Below are 13,980 nucleotides of genomic sequence, written 5' to 3' on the forward strand. Positions count from 1 at the left end.
ATCTTTTTTCTTTTATCTTCTTCTTCTTCTTCTTTGCTTTGCAGTTTTCCTCTGTGAGGTCCCTGGCAGGCTCCAGCACCTCTCTCTACAATCTACACCTGATTTACATCTCTTCTCCCCTCTCCTTTATGTGAAATCCGTTCTTCCCACGGGTCCTGTAAGTGATGTCTTTAGTCAGCCATCTTCCTTCTCATTCCTAAACCTGCACTTCTAACTTAAGGCAAGTTCATTCTTTTTAAATTTAATTTAATAAATTAATTTTACATTTTCTTGACAATAAATTTATTCATTGGACTTTAGTGTGACCTTCTGACACAATTCATTATTTATCATTTATGTTTTGCCCACTTCCAAAAAGGATATAAGAAAATTGATGACATTAAAAACACGCAGAGAATGAAAAAATAATACATTATGAGAAACAATAGAAAATCCATGTAGTAAAGATAAAATGTAGAAATAATTATGCCATAAGAAACTAGTCAATTGGAGGCTATTTGAACAAAATTTCAATTTGAGCTTCCTGGGAGCCAGGAGGAAAGAAGAAGCATGATGCTTTTGTAGAGCTTTGATTTGACAAAATGATAATATGTCTCCTTTCATTTTGTTTTAGGAAATTTTCATCTAAAACACGTTTTATCAATGTTTTAATGACTTTACTTTTTTCTTTTATCTGTTTTATTAGCATGAACCTCATAAAAGGAATTAACCATATAAATCATAAGTAAAATATAATAAATAGCATAAGGCATGAAATGCTTTTTTAGTCATTTTATTGTTTGTTTTTATTTTAATGTAAATATTTTATTCATATTTTTATGCATATCCTAGATAAAAGTAGTGACATTTTAAAATCAAATTATTGTATGTAACCCTATAAAGGTAATTTTGTGGAAAGCTATGGTAATAAAATGTGGATTTGTAGCTTTCTGATGGTGTATAATAACAATTAGAATGTAGATAGCAATGAATAATTATGTTTTATAAAATGGATACAAAAGCAGAAGTAAAATACACTTATAATTTCCTGTGAACAAAGAACATTTTTCTGTCTAAACATATAATAAAAACTTTTGTTTGATTTTTAAAAGTAGAAAATTTTTCATTAAGAGCTTAATACTTGCAACTTTCTCTGTGTTAACACATTTAGGTAAATTATTATAAAATGAGAAAATGATTTTTTATAATTCTGTACAACTCAAAATATTCACACAATTTTTCAAAAGTTTAAGACCAATTATCATAGTGGGGGGAAAAAGGATTTTAAATACATTATTTAAATTGTTAAGCCAAAAAAGGAGTTTATGCTTCCGCTATCTGCATTCTCTAAAAGCTGCCATAAGAATAAAACCTCTTCTACCCTCCTAAAATTTCATGTCAATTTCTCACATGTTTTTAGGGGTTGGCTTTGGTGACAGAGCTAGGAAGTTTTCAGTCTTACTACTTCTACTAAACATTCTCTATTTTCTATCCTTCCATTTATTACCCTACTCCTAAAATACAAGCTTTTTGCCATCCTCAGAATCACCAGAGCTGCAGTCCTTACAGGTCACCAGAGCCTTTTTCTAGGAGGGTCTTTCCCAAATCCCAGCTTTACACTTGACTGGTTGATTGCCTGAGTCCCAGAGTAGTCTCCCATGGCCTTCTTGAAACTTTATCTTCCTACCTCCTCCTCTCTACCTCCATACACGTTTTTCTTTCCTTATACTGCTGCCTCTCCACCCATTATGGAAACCCACATTTCTGTTCTTGATAACTGCCATTTGAACTTAGTAGCTTTATTAAACCATCTACTTTTATTTCTTTTCCTGATTATTTCTAAATGTAGAACTCCATTCATGAGTTCTTCTTTGTCTCTGTGTCTGTTCTTAGCAGCTTATGAGATAATTCTAAATAAGGTGAGCTGGTATTCAATGTATCCAACAGTGAAATTACCTCTTTCCTTCCAAAACAAACACTTCTTTCAAACAGCTTCATTTCAATCAGAGGTATCAGCATTATCAATCTCTTAAACTAGAAAGCCCAGATTATTTTTTTCATCTCTTATTTAAAACTCAGTTTAATATTGACATCAATTCTTTCAAATGTATCAGAATAAAATTCATACAACCTAATTTAAACCAAATCACCACAGTTGAGCTCAGAATTTATATCTCAAATGCAATAAAAACTAGCTCATTAACATCCAATTTACCCTTTTATTTCATTTTATAGAAATTCTATTCACATTCCTGTAGAGGTTATTTAGGATTTTTTTCTCTATATATAATCTTATAATCTTCATTCTACTCTATTTGTTAGTGGATGATCTCAGGTACTACTATACAGAGAAGATGGACATATGGGACCATAAAAGAAGCAATGGCCTTGACTCTCTCAGGCACTCATCAGGGTTTATTGGTCAAAGACTGGACTTTGGAATAAGACCATGTTATATTTAAATACTACAAGTTATGGAAGCTTAAGCATTCTTATTCCCCAAATGAGTATATTTTCAGTGGTATTCCTCTTACCTGCAGTATTATGTAGTTGCTCTTATCTTTTAGGAATGTTTTTGGCAATGAGTGGTGATACGTCACCCACCGAGGGAGTCTTAAACAAATGAGGGTTTGTTTTTGTTACATGATGTGAAGTCTGCATGAGCAGTTGCTGGTGCTGGTTGAGTGGCTCAGTGCAGTGGCCCCAGGTTCAGATATTCTTTTGGCTGACTCAGAAAGAAAAGGGAAGGGTGAGGAGGAGTAACAGGAGAACAACAGGCTTTCCAGGCAGGAGTCACACAACTGACTTTCACTTCCATGTTATCATTCAGAACTCTTACCCAAAGCTCCTCCAACCGAAAGATGACTGGGAATGGGAATTAAATCAACCAATAGTATCCATATCGTTCCTTCTGTATATCTGAATTGTATTGACTTTTCAACATTTACCTAAGTCTCAGCTCTCCCATGAAAACTTCTCCAACTGCTGCTTACCACATACATCTCTAATCTTCGTAGATTTCCATTTCAATTACAGCAGCCTTCTGAAATAGATCACTGATATTTTTACAATCTTATATTTTTCACTTAATATTTTGTCTTCTCGAACTTCAAATGTGCATTGAAGATAGAGGCTGTGTTATAATCCTCTTTTCTGTCTACACAAAACAGGGCACTGTGATAGGCACATAGTGGTACTCTGTATGATTTGGGCTTGGGCAATTTGGAGTCAGGCAAACTCAAATCTGAAATTAGGAACCACTAATCTCTTATTGTGTAATCCCAAAGAGGAGAACTTTTGCTTCTTCCTCAATAAATGTGTAAAAAATAAATAGTTCACAGGGAAAGTATAAGAACTCAGTATAATAAAATGCATGGAAACTGTGTGTGTGATACACATCATTTTCCTTTATTGGTGCTTGATTATAGTTTATGGCAGAAAGTATCTATGGATATTTTCTACATTAATATGATATGCAGAATTTACATGGTTAGGAGCCAAAGACTCAAAACTTTAAAAACTAATTTCTTTAAATTTCACTATAAAAAAAACCATTGTTTACCTTAAGAATAAAATATATTTCAATTTCATTTAGTACTTAGTTCAAGGCTATTAAATATATATTCACTGATTATATTTTAGAGAGAAATTTAGCTAATCATATCATAGCAATCTTTTAAAGCTAATAACTTTTTATTTTTACAATTTTATTTTTGCTACAGTGAGCTCAGGGGGTTATATCTGGAAGCTGTGTTTGTCAAGAAAGCCCACAGTCTTACTCAGAATATATTTATCTATGGGAGAATCATAAAGATTATGGTAGTGGGAAGATACCAAAATCACTTCTATAAGTTCCTTCTTAGCATTGTCTCTATTTTTTATAATCCTACAGGATTTTGTTAGTGTGACCTTTCTATTAAGGTTTTGTTTTTAGAAAATTGCTGGAAGATGGTGAGGATAATCCAAAGGTATATAAATATTATTGAGGAAACAATTGTAAAGGGATTTAAAAGGATGGTTTAAAGAAAATATCTTTAATTTTAACTAAATTTAAATCCTTCATGATTAAGAAAAATGCAAAAGAGTTTTTTAAAGTTTTATTATGGAATTATTCAAATATACATGAAGGTAGACACAATATAATAGCTCCCAATATTTTTATTATCCAGCATCAGAAACTCAACAGGCAGTGAATTTGATTTCATAGTTATTGGGCTAGTTACCTACTGCTGGCAAGAAAAAGAGAGAAGGTATAAAACCTCTCTCTCTTTATAATAGCTTAAAACAATAGACAGTTATTATCTCAATCTCTGTAGGTCAGAAATTTAGGAGCAGCTTAGCTGGGTGGTTCTGGCAGCTTGGGCCATAGTCATTTGAAGTATGACTAGACTTGGAAGATCCACTTCCAAGGTATTTGTCTCACATGGATATTGATAGGAGGCCTCAGTTTCCCACCACATAATGGCTGCTGTAATGTCTTCATAGCATGCCCACTGTTTTCCTATAGAGCAAGAGAGACAAAGGAGAGGACAAAGAAGAAGCCGTCATACTTTTTATGTCTATGTTGGAAATCATACATTGTTACTTCTGCAGTATTTTATTCATTGGAAGTAAGTTACTAAACACAACTCGCACTCAAGAAGAGAAGAATCAGTCTCCACTTCTTGAAGGGAAGAGTATCGAATGATTTTTGGAAACATTTTACAATATTTCCATCCACTTCTCACACACCATTCCAATTATTTTGGAGGAAATTCCAGAAAATACACCATTTTATCCGTATTTCAATATATATCTCTAAATGACAAAGACTTTTAAAATCAAAACCATAATATCATTCTCACAAGTGAAAAAAATTAATAATTCCTTAGTATCATCAAAGATCTAATCAATGTTCAAATTTCTTTGTTTTTTTCATAAAGTTTTTTTTACAATTAGTTTGGTTTGTTAGAATCAGAATCCTAAAAAGAACCATCTATTGCATTTAATACTTTTTGAAGTTATATTAAATCCTCCTTTAATCATCCGATTTGAAATATATTTACAGCCAAAGATAAAAGGTGGTGTTTTTCATAAGTGGTCTCTTGAATGGTATTTATACACTGTTTTGTTTCTATATTGCTTATTGTTCTTTTCATGAGAAACACTCAAGAAGCAAAGAAGCAGATTTTTCTAGGTTATCTTCGAACCTGGAATTTGTGTTGCCACTTTGGTTATACTCCTAATAAGCCACAGGTGTACACTATAGGAGCGAGTGGAAACAGAGACAGGGATATGATGATAGTTAATTGTCCATAATCTATTTATCCCAAGGAGCACTTATACATCTGTTACATATTCAGGTATTTGCTACTTGTAGTTTTTTTTTGTGATTTTTGAGCAGAGAAAGATCTATAACTAAAGCACCATAAAAAGGAAAAATGCTGTCAAGGGGCTTTAAAGTATCAAGACAAAGAAAGTACAGCTTTTTGTGTCTTGTAAATGAATGGCTTCATTCATTTCAATAGGGATTTTGTTTTACATGTGCTGTACTAGGTTTGGGCACTAAACACTTGACTCCTATTTCCGAATGAATTAATTTGTTAAATGCAGGTATTTAAATAGAAAAGGTACTTTAACAATTAATTTCTTCAATAAGTACTTTCATCTTGTTGCGTAAAATATTTTATAGTGTTTTGTTCTTTCATTAATGTGTACGTATGATATATGTAGGTGTGTGTATATATATGTAATATATACTCAAAAATATTAAAATAGCTCATAAAATTTATCTTATGCCTATTTTTGACACCTATTTTGAGTCAGATGTTTTTCATTGTATTTCTAAATTAATTATGGTTTTCGATCTCTATTAGCAACAGTGAAAATTTTTATAGGTACAATTCTAGTTAATCTTGCTTAAATGATATTCTAAATGTTCAAATAAAACATTTGAAAAGTTCATAGTTGACTATATCCTAGCTGCATATGAGAAATGTGGATTTAATCATATATTGAAAATTAATATTTTAATGAACCATTTATTTAGGAAAGATTGTAAATATTTTAAACATTCTTTGCAGGTGGTTGTTTCTCCAGTCAATGATATTCCCACTTTTTCATTAAAATACTAAATTTTATGTTGCATTTTCTATATATATTTTTTATGTTAATAAATGTCTAACTAATAAATTGCTTCATTATTCATGATTATATGCATTTGCAAAGATTTACTATGACAAACTTTCTGTTGCTGATTTTTGCCTGTTATTTGATGAAATGTTAAGAATATAATTACTAGTAAATTCAAACTACTGTTCAACTTTATTTCATAAGGTATAATCATTAATTCCAAAAAAAGTACACAAACAAGACTCCTATTTGCATCTGGCATTAAACTTTAAGAGCTGTTGACTTTGTTATCTGGGTCCAATTTTTAATGCTTACTGTTAAGTTTTCGCCTTTCTTTCTTTTTCTTTCTTTCTTTCTTTCTTTCTTTCTTTCTTTCTTTCTTTCTTTCTTTCTTTCTTTCTTTCTTTCCTTTTTTTTCTTTCTTCCTTTCCTTTTTTCTTTCCAAACCACCAGAGGATGATTTCCTTAAGAATGTTCTCTCAGGTATGTTCAGAATATTAATTAGGCCCATCTATTTCTGTCGGGTAATAACAATGTCCATGGGCTGAATGGATGCTGTGACCTGTGAAAGAACTATTCATATGCTTTAGTCTGCCCTGGCACATTCTTTAACAAGTGAACATAGACCTTTTTCACAGTCATCTTAAATGTTTCAACTGTGTGTTTCATGTTTGCTTCTTGTATCTCCAACCATATAGCTTTTCTTCCTCTTTTGGGGACGACTTCCTTGCACTACTCATTTAAACACTTCTGCCTTTATGAGGATTTTACTGCCATACCTATGAGGCTTCTTACTGTATTTGTCTGTAACAGAAGGAGATTTTAAAGAAATTAAATTTATACAGACTAAATCTTTTGGGGGATGCAAAGACATCTTAAACAATTAGCAATAATTAAAAAGCATCTATTCACACTGGATAAAAGGTAAATAGATTTCATTTAAATATAGCAGTTAGTGGGGATAGTTTTTCCATTTGCATGTGTTTTTTTTAACCTTCTGTTGCCAAATAACTTCAAAGTAAAAGAAAGAATTGACATTTGTCAGTTTGTATAATTTTTTATTCATGATTTCTACTAATAAATTACTCCCTAAAAATTAATTTTCTTTAATTTAGAGAGTACAATTAACACTATATATGATAGCATGAAAATGATTACTGAGTAAAATCTAGGCTTTTAAAAAAAAATCTTAACGTGTGACTGGCTGAAAGATCTATGGTTACTTAACTTCTGATATATTCCTATAGATTTTATTCTGATATTTATGTACTTCAAACTAACTATTTTTTGGCTACCAAAATGGTTAAATGTTTAACTATTCTAGAAGTCCTCCTTAAATTGTTCCAAATTAGGACTTGTCTTATAAGTGGTCAGAAGAGATAGTTTATATTTTTACTTAGAAACATTTATAAGCACTTGCTAGTATATGTATAAATGTAGTGATGCATAAAGGTATTTATTTATACATACACATATGAGTACATGCAGAGAGAGATCTGTACAAAAAGCAAGTACACACAAATTCTTTACTTCTAGAAATGTATAGTTTAGTAGACTGTGCAATCATATATGATGTGTTTTGAGGAGGACACAAAAGAAGGCATATAGAATCTTGACTATATCATTTGGTCTTTTAATGATATAGCTCCATTCTTCAGAATTTTAAATGGAGTCCTATTTTATTTTAAATATGGCCAGCTAACATATTTAAAATATGACAACCAGCCTGTTGAAAAAATATGAAATGAAGTCTAAGAAAGAGAAAAAAAAAAAAACGACAAGAAATAGTATAGAAAATATTGAAAAAAATGTAGCAGTACAAAGATATATTTTTGCAAGGGCTGCCCAAATTCAGTCATTTAATGATAGTCAATAATATGTATAATGGTTTTGAGTGCAAAAATAGTAGCATTAAGATTAGAGCATAGTGTTACTGAGGTTAAATTTACAGATTTGGTAGCCTTTAATACATACAATTTCATTCATGTATAACTGCCTACTCTGTCATTTTGCAAATGTGTCATAAGAAAAAAGTAATCAGAAATAAAACAGAGGAAATCTATAACCATCACTAGAGAAAAATAAAAATGAAGATAGATTCACTTGATAATGATGGTGGGTTGGTTGTACAATCTTTATACAGAGAAGAACATATTGTTTGAAAGTATAAGTATTCTCAGCTTTGGGGAAACAAAGTAATTTTTTGCATCATGATGAACTGCAGAAAGGATAAGCTTTAGCCAGAAAAATCTGGGTTCAGAAAATGGTTCTGCTTATACATTAGATGAGGAAACTTCACCTCATGAAATACAACTTTTTACAAAGAAGATAATAATATGTTCCTTAAAGAGTGAGGATTGAGAGATAACCTAAGGGTAATAACATAATAAAGTAACAATCTCAGGGAAATGAAGCATTAAAATTTTCATTGTATCTAGTCTCATGTAATATTGCTAGGTAAAAAAATTACTACTGTCTAACTACTGAAAAATAGCCCTCTTGGCAAGATGTAACAAAGACATAATAAATAACTTTAATGAAACTAAAACACCATATAACACAAAAATCAAATCTACAGTGTTTGGACTATATTTAGAAAGTGAGAATTCTAGGGCTATCTCAGTGTGTAAAGTCCCTCCTACCTGAATGTTGTATTCCTTTCCCAGCATGCATGGAAGGTAATGATCTTATTCTGCACTTATCTAATAATTCACATAAAGGAAGACTAGATTATTAAACATGAAAATTGTGTCAATCTGAATGTAAGCTATGTCCTTAAGATCTGGACACAGAGCCTGTGGATGATCAGGTAAAAAAAAATATCTTTATGAAAGAGAAAATCTTACATGTAGTTTACAAAAACTAATACATATAGGTATGAAATAAAATTTTGAATGGCAATCAATCAAGATTTTGTTTTCTCTTTAAATTTTTATTTTTATTTATTTATTTTTTTGAGACAGAGTCTCACTTTGTTGCCCAGCCTAGAGTGAGTGCCATGGTGTCAGCCTAGCTCACAGCAACCTCAAACTCCTGGGCCCAAGCAATCCTACTGCCTCAGCCTCCCGAGTAGCTGGGACTACAGGCATGCGCCACCATGCCCAGCTAATTTTTTCTATATATATTAGTTGGCCAATTAATTTCTTTCTATTTATAGTAGAGATGGGGTCTTGGTCTTGCTCAGGCTGGTTTCGAACTCCTGACCTTGAGCAATTCGCCAGCTTCTCGGCCTCCCAGAGAGCTAGGATTACAGGCGTGAGCCACCGCGCCTGGCCTTCTCTTCAAATTTTTATAAGAATACAAATAAATATGGATGCAGAACTGCTTCTAATAATGTTGGAGTAGGCATTTGGAGTCAACCGTTGCACAGAGAATAACTAGTAAGACTACATAAAACATGTTTTAAAAACCTGCTTGAAAATATCAGAGAACTAAAAAGACAATGAAGACTCATAAGGGTACAGTTCAGGAAAAGTAAGTTGTATTGGGAAGATGTTACCTTTGCACTAGAACCATCTGCTGGCAGGCTGAGAAGTTAATAACCTGATCAATACTTTTAACAGCTTCCAAACTAGAAGGATCAATACTGGATTCCAGTGTCTGCCAAGAAAGAATATTTTAGTAAACACCCTCATAAATATACTCTGAAAAAGGACCCTGTGAAGCTATTATCTAGGAATAAAGGGAAACTCAAAGTAGACTCTCCATGGGAGGTGCTAGAGGTTAGCTTAAAAACATGAAAAAGTCTGAATGTAATTATGTTATCTGGGATTGCAAATGTCCTAACTACTCACCAGGAGCAAAGGCAAATTCTATTTTGAAGATTTAATTAGTACTACAAAGTTTCATATAAATGATTAACCCTTAATAAAAATTAAATTACATATACTGAGAGAAAATAAATGAATGAAAACCAAGGGAAACAAGATTCAATAGAAACAGATTCATAAGATGTCAAAGATAATGGAGAGATGTATACTGTAACATATTTATGGTCATATGTTTAAGAGGATAAACAAGAAAAATTGAAAATGTTGTCAGAGAACTTAAAACTTCAATAAACAAAAATAGTCTACCTGTAAAAATTATAGTAAATTGCATTAGGAAATCAGTGGAAGATTTGTTAGTAGTTATAACATAATTGAAGAGAAGGTTCATAAACTGGAAAATAAATAAAAAGAAAATGTGCAGAATGAAATCCTAACAGAAAGAGAAAGGGAAAATGGGAGACATAAGATGTAGATATAGATATGGATAGATACAGATATAGGTACAAGTACAGAAAGAGATACATAGATAAGCAAAGAGAGAGAAGGAGAGAGAGATCCCTAGAGAGAAAGAAGGATAATTTTCCAAAGGTTGACATGAGACATCAAGTCACAGACTCAAAAAAGTTTCACAAAATACAAATAGAATGGCACACACATGCATACACACACACACACACATACGCATCTGTACAATCATTTTAAATGTTCTGAAAACCAATGACAAAGAGGAAGTATCCAAAGTAGTCAGGGAGAATGGTGGGTGGACATAAAACCTACAAAAATCAACAATTAGAGTGACACCTGAAATCTCAGCAAAATCATAGAAACCAGAAGATAAAATATTTTGAAATTGCTGAATAAAAATACTTATCTGCCTAGAATTCTATTTCCATGTAAAGTATCCTTCAAAAATATGTACACATTAAAGACATTTTCATAAAAAGAAACTATGAAAAAATTCATCACCAACAGAATTTTACCAAAGGAAATCATTCCAGATACAACTCAGATATGCAGAAAGGGACCAAGAACAAAGAAAGAGATAAAAATATCAATAAATCTAAATTAATAAGGGCTGTATAAAGCAATAGAAATAGTGTCTAAAATATGCAGAGAGCATATAGTGTTAAAATAAATGGCCCAAATAACATATAAGTTAGGAGGGAAGTAAATGAAGTGAAAGGGTTATAAGTTTTTGCATTGTCTAGAAAGAGATTTATTATGTTCAATAAAGCTGTTATAAAAATTATAGAGGAAAAAACCCCCTAAAACTAAAAGCAACATAACTAAATATTAATAGTAACAGGGATGATTTAGCTTCTTTGTATTTTTCTGCTTCTTTTCAAATTTCTATGAAGTAAATAAAGTGAAAGTGTTAAAAGTTATTTTCATTGTACAGAAAGAGGATAGATAACAAAGTTTCATTAGACTTTGATAAGTCAAGAATGACTGCTTTAATTCTAGGGTAAACACTAGCATCGGACAAGTAGTGTATTTCTTTTCTTTTTCTTTCCTTTTTTTTTTTTTTTGAGACAGAGTCTCACTCTGTTACTGGGGCTAGAGTGTCGTGGCGTCAGCCTAGCTCCCAGCAACCTCAAACTCCTGGGCTCAAGCCTCAGCCTACCAAGTAGCTGGGACTACAGGCGTGCACCCCCATGCCTGGCTAATTTTTGCTATATATTTTTAGTTGGCCAATTAATTTTTTTCTATTTTTAGTGGAGATGGGGATCTCACTCTTGTTCAGGCTGGTTTCAAACTCCTGACCTTGAGCAACCCTCCCGCCTCTGCCTCCCAGAGTGCTAGGATTACAGGCATGGGCCACTGCACCCAGCCAGTAGTATATTTCTTACAAATGAATAAGGAGACAGAATAATAAGACATTTGATTAAATGAAAATAATAATAAAAAAAAACAAGTTGAACAAATGTAGAATATTCAGATAATAGATTTGAATCTAAATATAATAGCAATTACAGTGAAAATGAATTAAATTTTCCATATCTAAGCCAAAGATTGCCAGACAGGATTAAAAATACAATGAATAAAATAGTAGCAATGAGCACTCAGTTCAGTGAGAACTCAGTAGCAGTTCTTAGTTTCCAAATATCATTCTCAATAAAAAAAGACCTACGTCTTCTTAGAGAAAGGGCTAATACCACAGTTGAGTCAGGGAATATTGAGTGGGGAGCACCTTGCTTTGCCAGAAAGTAAAAAAGTGTTCAAAATACAAGGGAGGAGAGCCAACTTAAAGGGATTCCCAATGGTAAAAACGGGAACAATTCGAACAAAATAAATAACATACTGTTGGACCATAACTACAAGTGTAAAAAGTTACAAGATTTAATCAATTTTTCTTACTGCAATTTCCCCGCATTTGGCCAATTATTTAAGTCATTAAAAAATTTTTTTTAACTACCTCACTGTCCATTGCCAAATGGCTTCCATGATCAAAGAACAATGTAATGCGACACAAGAAAAAATAGAACACATATAACATGATTGCTGGTTTAAGTATAGTCACATACAAAGAGAAAGATTTTTTTAAATGCAATACCAAGAACAGAGACTAAGTAGTAAGGAAATTATAGCTAAATAAAACCTCCTAGATAAACCTAAGAATTGTGTGAGAAATATACAATCTGTAAGATACATTAAAAAAACAAAACTCTCAGGTAAGAAGTTAGCTCTGATATGTTATTTTTAATGTTGCCTTTTACTCAAGAACTAAAGCTGGAGAAAAGTACATGCTTAGACTAAAACTACTGGTTCTTTGCAGGTCTGTGAACCAGTGGCCTAAGTCTTATATGTTTAATTCCAAGCAAACACATGAGTACAAATCATTTTTGTAGATGTGAAAGAGAAGCAAAAAGAAAGAAAAATACCAAATGCATTTAAAAAAATTCTCACAAAAGCAGTATAAGTACAATATTTTCCACTTTTGCAACTAATGTTTATTGAGGTCCACTATATGCTAGGTAATGTCAGAGATGCTTGGGATAATTCAAAGATCTTGTCCTTACGGAACATACATTCTAGCTGGGAAAGACACGTAATAAATAGTACACATAATAAATTAATATTCTACCATGTTAGAAGTTGATGACTGCAATTGAAAAAAGAAAAATTAGTATAGGTAAAAGTAATTGGGGATGTCCCAGGACGGAGGTGGGTGCAAATGAGTGACTTAAATCTAGACTTTAGATAGTACTAGCACAGAAAGAATTGCATAAATTCAACAGTGGGTGATTGTGCTTGGAAGTTGGCAACTGATTTGATGTAAGAACAAGAAGTTAAAGAAGATTTTAAGCTACTAGATTGGAGGCTTAGTGACAATTTCCCTAAAAGGAAACCACAATGAGAACTTAATTTAAAGATAAAAATGATGAGGTTGGTAAGCGACAACCTGAGGTGTGGTACCATTTAAAGATACCCAGGGGAATTGGATTATGTGAGTCACAAGAACAAGCATTGACCATGAAAGAATCCAAATAGAGAAAAAGACACAGTATTTTATAAAATGAATTTTAGGATTTATTAGTAAAGTCTTATGAAATCAATTTGCATATTAGAAACAATTAACAAAACTATAACTTTTTGGTATCTATATTTTGGGGTGAGTGAAATTAAGCTAAAATCAGGATCCAAACTGAAGGTCAAGCCTCAGGAAAGGTGTGATTTTATTCATGAATTGAATATACATATGCAAACCTATACATATATGAATATTACATGCCTGTTTATGCATATGGGCCTTTTGGATCCAAATATATATACATGCCAGTGTCTGTTTTTAAGAATGAATTGCCTTCACAATTCAACTGATAAGGAATATTTTTTTCAGGATTATATTGTAAACAGGTATGAGAGGATTATCTGGAATTTCTAACATGCTGTAGTATTAGACATCTTGAAGGAAATTTATGTTGACTTTCTGTTTGCATATTTACTTGCCCTTATTCCCTATCTCCACTGCTAGACTACAATCTTCTTGAAGACAAAGGCTTCGTCTGTCTCCTGTCTGGTTATATCTTCTACATTCTGTTCCAGCCCTAATGAATAATAGGCACTCAATCCGAACTGAATATATAAAGGTTTGAATGAATTGCTTCATAAGATTAAT

At 32.1% G+C, this 13,980-nt stretch overlaps 1 long non-coding RNA gene across 4 annotated transcripts in view; it reads right to left on the reverse strand.

The window, feature by feature from the left end:
* Positions 1-801: 801 nt before the first annotated feature.
* Positions 802-13,980, reverse strand: part of LOC105881237 (uncharacterized) — a 72,043-nt gene continuing 58,864 nt past the window's right edge. For 3 of the 4 annotated variants that reach the window (XR_012920071.1, XR_002223319.2, XR_012920072.1), the window contains 2 exons: positions 9,590-9,690; positions 802-4,480 (listed from right to left, as the gene is read on the reverse strand). This is a non-coding gene — a long non-coding RNA (uncharacterized LOC105881237). Of the gene's footprint in view, positions 4,481-6,405; positions 6,895-9,589; positions 9,691-13,980 lie in introns of all 4 variants that reach the window. The other variant, XR_012920073.1, reaches the window with a different exon arrangement.

The sequence above is a fragment of the Microcebus murinus genome, chromosome 1 (genome assembly GCF_040939455.1).
Source record: "Microcebus murinus isolate Inina chromosome 1, M.murinus_Inina_mat1.0, whole genome shotgun sequence".
NCBI lineage: Eukaryota > Metazoa > Chordata > Mammalia > Primates > Cheirogaleidae > Microcebus > Microcebus murinus.